Raw genomic sequence first — 9,843 nt, 5'->3', positions numbered from 1 at the left:
AAAGTAGGGAGGGCCTTTCTCAATAGAGATTGTGTGAAGAAACTTAAGGGTCCGCAAGGCATAGGTTAATCCCAATGGAAATTATTCTCCTATCCTCGGATAGCCAATGTTTGCATAACTCAAAGTCAACATCTCTTGCAATCATTTATAAATCAAATAACTTATTTCATTTTATTTCCAATTAAAAATTTTTGATAGATGAAATAATTATTTCTATGAGAAAAAACTAAAGTAATTAGACTAGTTATTCATTTACTTTCCATGTTAAAAGAAAGGCAAATAGATAAATGCATAATTAGTTATAACTTCCTCTCATGCCACATTGAAATGAGTGATGTTGAATTACTTATTAGTTGTTTATTTATTATGATATAATAGTATGTTATATTTAGTTTGTTATAATTGGTAAAATTGTCTTTTATATTATATTGAAATGTATGATATTGCAAGTATTTCCATATGATAAATTATTATGAAATTTTAGAATACAACATATGGTATCAGAGCATTAGGTTCAATATTGAACCTCGAGCTCACCATTAATCCTAGCTATAAAACTAAAATTTTGAATGTTAACTAAAAATAGGATGTATATCAAGAATACACCTCAAAAAAAACTTGGCCACCCAATATTCTTTTACCTAATTAAAAATATGCGAAAGTTTGACTACTCTCTTTGTTTTGTACCCAAGGATGATGAGACATTAGTGAAAGCTTTACTTTAGATTAGGAGAGAAAGAGTTAGATGGAATCTAACCAAAAAGGCAATCTATAAAACCAAACTGATTGAGGCATGGAATGCCAAGAAAACTAGTCCACTTATGATTTCTTGCAAACCTTATAAAAGACAATATATGTCAAAGAATGAAAATAGATAGAATGCCCTAGACTAGGGTGTCCAAATTTTATTGATTTATGTGAACATTTAATGTGTTCTTAGAAGTGGTAAATTTTGTAAATAAGATTTAAATAATGACATCTTTCATTGTTAGGAAAATAAAAGTATTTTCTTTGCCCTCTTGTGTAAATATATGAAAATATTTTGTTGATAAAAATGAATGAATTGTACTTTTAGAAAAACAAAATTCATGAAAAATAATAAAGATTAAATAGAGAATGAGAGGTCTAGTGGGACAATTCCCTAGAACTCCATGCCATAAACTTATGTACCAAATAATTTCGCTCCACCAAACCCCGCAGATCTGTTTTTCCAAGTTTTGTAGGAAACTCAAGCAAGGATGGAAAAAATAGATAACAGGATGAATTCCCTAGTAGCCCAACTTGGGAAAGGTCAAGACAACACCCACACCTCACACCCCCCCCCGAAGTATTTAGTAGGAAGTATCATCTTACAAAGAACTTGAAAATAGAAACCCTAGAGTTCCGTATGATGAAAAAAAATGATAGTCAATGATTTATCCATTGATATTAAAAAGAAAAAATCTCTTAGATTTTAGGGATCTGAATTTGGTGAAGCCATTAAGGCCTAGCTAATTGAGGTGGAACAACATTTTGAGATCAATTTGGAGAACTAACTAGCTTTTAGGAGAGGTAGCCACATGGTGGGGAAACACCAAAATAGAATTGAACCTTAAAACTAATGATGTCACCTAGGATAGGCTTATGTCCATTTTTAAGAACAAATGGCTACCCTACAATCATAAATTACTACTAGACTTCTAGAATCTTGAGCACATAGATGAACTAGTATTGTGAGAATTTTACCCCTCTCTTAAATTATGTACCCCATATGAGCAGGCTAGGAACCTAAAGGTTAGGAAGTTTGTCATTAATTAAATAATAGGATTGAGGGATTAGTTGATGCCCTCATCCCACAGACTATGGAAGAAGATCTTGAAAGAAGTATCCATCAAGAAAATAAGGTCAAAAGGAATGATTCCATCTAAGACAAAAAAAGAAATAAAATTGGAGTACCAACAGTTTGGACTCTAGGTTAGATAAAAAGAACTTCAAAAAATTGAAGACTAACAAATATAAATATAAGGGAAACAATAACAAATAATTTAAGAGAAACTCTAGTAGTGACAATGGTAATAAGGGAGGCGAAAGGAAAAGATCGTCTAAAGGGTGTTTCACTTGTGGTGGAGACAATTATGCCAACTAGTGCCCCACTAAGGGTATATATAATCAGAAATCACGACCTACTTTCCCTTCCCTGTAAGTTATTTTCCAATAAAAGATCCATGCGGCCTTGGATAACTGAAAAGAAGAGAGATGTAGGAGGAAGGGGTGTGAAATTTTTGCAATAAAGATAGAGGAATTGAGAGAACCCTTGTTAGAGTAATTATTTGTTTGCACTTATTAATTAAATCACTTTGATTTAATTAAATAAGTTGCCTATTACTCTAGTTTGCTTAAGCTATCTCATAGGTGCATATAATTAATATTTTATTAATTATAATGTGCAACCCTAGCTTTTTTAGGCTTTAGGTTACCCTTTTTGGGTTTCGATCTCCTTTTATAAGGATTGATTTCTTTGTATTTCATAGAATTCGTTGAAGAATATTTTTCTTTGTCTGAGTTTTTCAAATCAAACCCTCGCCTCTTCTTGTCTTTTTCTTCTCCATGACAGGTTTTTTGCACGCATATTTTCTTGGGCTTCATGGATTTAATTGTCATTTTTGCTCAAAACCTACATGGTATTAGAGCCAGATCTATTGTAGCTTGTTTGGTATTTGGAGAAAAAGGGAGAACAAGGGTTTGGCAGATCAAATCTGGCATTTTTTAAGGTTTTTTCTAAGAAAACAAGGGGTCACAAATTTTAGAGCACTTTGACACCAAACAGACCTCATGGATGGATTTAGAAGGCCTCAAAACCCCCATTTCCATATAGAATTTGTCCAATTTGGACAACATTGATTTAGGAGGCAAAAAAAATTTGTCAGGAAAAGTCATATGGCCCCTAGCATGCAGTTCAAGGAAAAAAATTGTTTAAAAATTGTAAAAAAAAATTATGGAGTTTTGGTCACAGCGATTAATAAACCACAACAGAACTACTAGCGGTCACTACTGTAGTTACTACGGGGGGCAACCACGACTGGTTATCACTAGCAGTCTGCCAACAGCTCGTAGTGACTGCCATCGCAGCCTCACCACAACTCCACCTACAGTGGCTATCTGCCTACCCACCACCCCAGCCGCCACTCCGCCGGCGGTGCAACAGTGGCTTTTTTTAAAAACTTTTTTATTTAAAAAAATAATTTTTGGCATCTTTCAGAGGGCCTGTCATTTTTTTTCCTTAACATGAACATACAAACATATTTTTTCAATCTTAAAAATGCACCAAAAATTTGGTTCCATGATGGAGATGATGGTACAAGTGTTTTTGGGTTTTGATGTAGTTTGGTTGCCTATTTTGGTAGTCAAAGCTGGATGTTATATTTTGCACTCCAGGAGGCGTATCTTGAGCATTCGATCTCCAATTTTTTACTTCCTTATATCGTTGGAAATTTTCTTTTGTACTCTTTCCAATGATGCTATTTGTTGTTCTAGATTCTTCCCCAGGCACATTTTATTTAGTCACATGCATTTTTTCATTATGGTGAATATCCTGGTTGTTTCAGGTCCGGGGATCAATTTTGTTGCTTCAAATGCTTCATTTTGGGCTATACTTTCTGTTGTATCAGTCTTATTCTTTTTCTGATCATTGTTGATATCATTTGTAAGCATCTTTATGCAAACACACTAAGATAAAGTGCCACTATTGTGTTTTGGGATCCTTTTCATCATTGTGATTCATTGTACTCACACTATTTTATAGAGTGCCATGGGTGGGATAGTTGTTTGCCTCTTATGTGCCCTCTTCCTCTTTTGCCTCATGTAGTGTCAATGACACGTGCCTTTATAGGTGTTTGTACCTCACTCTTGATGTGTCTGTTTCCTATGTTGTAGGAGATATTTTGGCTCACCCTTTCAGTTGCCTATCACCTCACCTTGTCTGCATTAAGGGGGGGTTATATTATTGGTTTTATGCTTCCTTGATTCGATGGTTCGTTAGTGTGAGCTATGTATTTAGTACCTGATCCTACATACTAGGTGATGGCAGTGGCTGGCTACCTATGCATTTTGGTGAGATGGATCATCTACCATATAGACACGCTCAGTTCATGCCCTCTTCTTCCATGGAAGTTCTATAGATCAACATTTTGACAGAGTTTTGTGCCTTCTTCTACTTTAGTGGTTCTCTTCATGATCACTCTTTGTTCCCTATTTTGGAACATTCTTTGCTATCTCTTTTTAAAGTAGGTTTTTTCCCATGTGGTTTTCTCTATTTATCCATTTCATAGAGATTTTGTTGTGATTGGGTACCTGATCAGGCCTTGTTTTCGAGACCCATTTTTTTTGCTTTCATAGTTGTGCTAGGTTAGCTTACCTCCTGAGCTTTGCTTAAGGGGGGGGGGGGGGTGTTGGAGTAATTATTTTTTCTCACTTATTAATTAAATCACTTTTATTTAATTAAATAAGTTTCCTATTAATCTAGTTTGCTTAAGCTATCTCGTAGGTGCATATAATCAATATTTTATTAATTATAATGTCCAACCCTAGCTTTTTTAGGCTTTAGGTTTTCCTTAATTATAATATTTTCTTCGTCTAAGTTTTTCAGATCAAACCCTTGCCTCTTCTTGTCTTTTTCTTCACTATGACAGGTTTTATGCATGCGGGTTTTCTTGGGCTTCGTGGATTTGGTTGGTGTTTTTGTTCAAAACCTACAACCCTTAGGAACCACCTATCAAGATGACTATATCTATGAAGATGGGGAGATTAAAGAGAGTATGAATAAATATTTTGAAGAGAATTATCCATATCTCATATATTTTTAGGATGTATTCACATAGGAAATTTATGGCCTACCCCCTTTTTGGGTGTTTGACTCCATTATAGACCTAATGCTTGGGGTAAAACCCATATCAAGAGCACCATATTGAATGACCACCACAGAACCAATGGAGTTGCAAGTTTAGTTGTAGGAACTTTTAGACAAGAAACTTATCTAACCAAGTGTATCACCTTGGGGGGGGGGGGGGGGGGGGGGGGGGTGGGGGGCGGGGGGCGCGCATCGACTACAAAATGCTTTAAAAAATCACCATGAACAATAGATGCATGCTTCCTAGAATAGATGATTTATTTGATCAGATGAGAGGGCAACACTATTTTCCAAAATTGATCTAAGATCAAGTTATCATCTCTTATGAATTAAGTAAGAAGATATCTACAAGATTGCCTTTGGGACTCTCTATGGGCACTATGAATTCAAGGCTCTACCCTTTGGATTAGCTAACACCCCTACCACATTTATGAACCTCATGAATAGTATTTTCCAAGATTGTTTAGAGAATTTTGAGTTAGTCTTCATCGATAATATCATCATCAACTTCTGAAAAGACGAAGAGCATCAAAAACATCTTGAAGTAGTATTGCAAAGACTACATGGACACAAGTTGTACAAAAAACTATCAAAGTGTTCTTTTTACCAAAATGAAATTTAGTGTCTAAGACACATTATTTCAGCTAAAGGGATAGCAATAGACTCTACCAAAATTAAGGTGATCAAGGACTGGTTGGTGCCTACAAACATATCAAAAACTAGAAGCTTCATAGGATTGTTAGGTTTCTACAAGAAATTTGTTAAGGATTTCTCTAAGATAGCACATCCCATCACTACCCTAAAAAAAAGAAAATAAATTAATATGGTCTAAGAACTATCAAGAATCCTACGAATATCTAAAAGATGAGTTGACCTCTACATCAATACTTAGGGTCCTAGATCTTGAGGGACATTTTGTGGTTATAACAGATGCATCACTGGAAGGACTAGGGGATGTCCTAATATAGGAGGACCATCATCACTTATAAATCTAGGAAACTAAAAAATATGAACAAAATTATGCAACATGTGATTTGGAACAAGCAGCTATTGTCCATGCTCCAAAGATGTGGAGACATTAGCTAATTGGAAAACCATTTAAGCTCAAGCCAAATCATTGTGGATTAAAGTATCTATTCACCCTATTGCCCCCACTTTTGTTCTCTAATCTATTGGTCAAAAGTGAGTTTTATGTTTTAGTTGACTTTAGTCCCTTTTCTAAAATGTTTGAGTCTAGGTCTAGATCCTTTAAGGCTAAGTGATCTCTATTAGATTTTCCCAAATTGCCTTCTCTTTCCACTTAGCTAGGCAGGTGGTTGTTTTTATCTTGTTTTTTATTAGGTAAGTTAGTATCCAATCGGATAGAGGTCAATTTTCACTCATTAAAAATGAACCATGTTCACTATTTTTTTACACCATATTAATGGTTGAAGAAATATCATTGGCAAAAAATTTCATATCAATTTCTCCTCGGTAGGTTTCTGACCCATGAAAGCAAGTTTCTACAAAGACTCGCATGGAGGAGTTCTCAGCTTAAAAATATTTAAAGAAGGCACTTCTCTATCAAAATAAATTATTGAAGCTAAAATGGGGCTTCTAACCATGATTTGGATTCATTGTCACACCAACATTCAACCTTGGCAAAAAACCCCAAATTGTATTCTCTGTGGTGGGTTTCACACCCATGAAGACAATTTCTTGCAAAGCAAAAGGTGAAAATTAAGAGGTTTGGAGTTATCCAAATATATTTTTACATATTAATTAAGTATCCTTAAATATCCATAAATGCAGTTGTCGAGGATTCAACCCAAAAGGAAGTGTGGGCAGAAAATAGAAATTGCCTTCTCCATGGCGGGTTTCCAACCCATGAAGGCAATTTTCTACTCATTCAATAAAGATTGAGCTAACAAGTAAATTTTTTTCCCGCATTAGATATAGATAATATCAAAATGATAATAGAATGGATCGAACCATTATGAAATGAGGATATAGTCAGAATCTCAAATAGCAGATTTTTATCGATGAATTACCCCAATGGTAACTTTCTAAAACTTAAAAGTAATTGCTAGGCTTATAGAAAGCTACTATTGCACTCAAAAAAATAGTGAAAAGACCCCAAAATGTTCATTGAGCCTTTGCATTCTCTATCCAGCAGGTATCTCCTTAAATTTCATTTGTGTGGTATGAATTCTAAAGAATAACAAATGAATCAAGACTCTTATTTAAAAGCACATGAGCAGTTAAAATAAATTACTTAATTTCTTTGATTCCTCATTCCATCAATATGCATAATAGTTTTAAAGCGTATCACTATCACATTTTTCATTTCATCCATCTTATTGATTCAAAATCTTGTTTGCAAGCTTATGGAAACTAAGTTTACAGGTTTTGATGGATTAACGAGAATTAAGTATGAATTGTAGAAATTAATAGACACTTCCCTTTGTTTTTGTGACATAGTAGATTTCCAAAGGAGAGTCAAATTTGAGTGGATTAATCTTATCATAAAGAAGCTTCAAGGAAGTAATTAGGTCAAGGTTGCTGGTTTTTTGGTTGTATTTTGAGCCCCAGAGCTTATTTACGAATGCATTAATCACTATAATCCAAAAACTAGGCAAATTGATCTACCTGACAATACAATCTTATTTTGATCTTGACAGTAGTAAATTTCCTTTGTGTGCCAAAGTGAGAAGAGTTCTTCAATTTAACCTTTGGGGAAACAATCTTAGAGTTCTTGTTGAAGAAGATAGTCTGGAGGAAGGAGATTATGAGGATTTGGTTTCAAAAGTCGTGGAGTGATAAAAGAAAAGTTCCTAAACCTTTGTTAGAAACCAATCTAAAGCCATAAATAATTGACATCCTGGTCCTCCTATATAGGTTGAAAGGTGAAGTAGATGCCCTAAATTTTGTTGAGAAACATTTCTTTTTGGTTCAAGTTATATGCTCTGACAAACAGTATATTGATTGGGCACAAGAGGTAAGTGAGAATCCGTCTAATGCTCTCTAAGTGGCTAAGTTTCCTAAATCATTCTACATGTCCTCTTTCTTGATTTATATGTTAGCTTCATTAAAATTATGGACTGGTCTTTCAAGATTAGAGGATTTCCCTGATGATGTCAAGTCCTATGAGTTTTATCCATCTCTCTAATTAAAGAATAGTTATGTGAATTATATTAAGGTGAATGATGTCTTTACAAAGAGGATTTGTAGGGAACTACAAGGATGCACAAAGAGAAGATTCAGTCTCGAAGCCATGGCTACCATCAATTAGTTTGGATGCTATTAAATTCAATTCTAATCATTTTCTTATTTGTGTCCTGTAGTATTTGATGGATTTCCCTTGCATCTCTTGAGGTACACAAGTGACATGATCATGTTGATCAGGATTATCCGACAATCTCTACAAGTGAACATCCTTAGTGAAAGCCTGAAGAAGAAGGGGTACAAATTCCCTGTGAAGTTTGGAGATTTTAGCTATGATACTCAGTTTGATGCCAAGAACATGATGAAGGTGTTCAAGAAAAAATATAAGCTAGACACATATGAGGTATTGAGGCCTATGTTTGACCCAAATGGGTATGCCAAATATGTTCTGCAAATCAAGAGTGTGATAAAGCATGTCACTACAATTGAAGATTACTAAGCTGATTGTAAAGATGAGTTTGAAAGCTGTGATTAAGCCTTTGCTAGATTAACAATTGATTAGGTCAAAACATATAAGGTGAACATTAATGTGGATAGAATTGAAGATGATGGTCAAAATATGTATAGTAATACTTATTTGACCAAGCTAAAGAATACCCCCATAAGTTTGGGACCTTTCCAAGATGTTGCAGAAGATTTAGACATAATCATAGCTAGAATCTAGAAGAGAACTAGAAAATAGGTCGAATGGACCGCAGCTCAAAAAAGAAGAAGTAAAGGTGCTTCAACCTAGTCCTCTCCAAATGTAATTGTAGCTTCATCTTCTCAGAGTGCTATTTCAAGCACAATCATATCCCCCTCCCAAGGGCCCACTCAACTAGTTGATGGAGGTGATCAACCTCCTAACAAGAGCATCCCACTTGATGAAACTTGTCAAGATGGCTCCATGCTAGTGATCAAAATGGAAAGAGAGGCTAAAAATAAGAAGGCAAAGGAGATGTAAGATAGTGTAGTCATGATAACTCTCTCACCTAGAAGTAGTCTTATTCCACCCATGAGTGCCCCATTACTCTAGCTGGGTAGCCCCCAAATACAAGTGGTTGACCTTGGAAATGGGGGGAGTAGTGAGAATGAATCTATAGAGTCTAATGAAGTAGAAAAGAAGAAAAAAAATGTAGAAATGGGCCCCAAAGCTTCAAACTTATCTCCCAAGATCTGAAGAATCCTTTCTCTTTAGCTTCAAAGACATTAACTCCAGCTAAGAGGAAAATTTTCAGTGTGGATACACTCAAAACTGTGTCTAAGGTAATTGGCACTAAGTCATGGCTCGAGAGTAGCTTAGAAAAAAAGAACAAAAGGATAAAGGAAGGAACCCCAAACAAATAGGAGTTGTCTCTAGCTATCCATTCTAGGTCAGCATTGAGTAAAGTAAAGAAGAAAAAGACTCTATCAATTCTTTGTCGAGTCCCTCATATAGGACACTTGAATATGGAGATTGTTAATCCCACCAAGGAGGGAAGAATTGAGGATCTAACTTCAAATGACTTATCATTCTAGTCTGTAGACCTCAGAGAAGTTAGGCATCAAACCTAGGTGGGCTTGTGAAAGTCAACAAATGAAGTAATAGAAGAGGAACTCGAGGTGTCTAAGCTTACCAAAGTTAGGATGAAGACCAAGATCCATGAACTCAATCACTTCATTAGGAAGTTAATTTCTCCACTAGCAAGAATTGATGGAGTTCCTCCTACTAGTGATCATACAACCACAGATATCCAAGCTATCTTTTCCCAACTATAAGAGGACCAATAGTTTGG

Source organism: Cupressus sempervirens, chromosome 4 (assembly GCF_028749045.1).
Source record: "Cupressus sempervirens isolate cs-2001-9-10 chromosome 4, ASM2874904v1, whole genome shotgun sequence".
Classification (NCBI taxonomy): Eukaryota; Viridiplantae; Streptophyta; class Pinopsida; order Cupressales; family Cupressaceae; genus Cupressus; species Cupressus sempervirens.
This window is presented reverse-complemented; position numbering follows the sequence as displayed.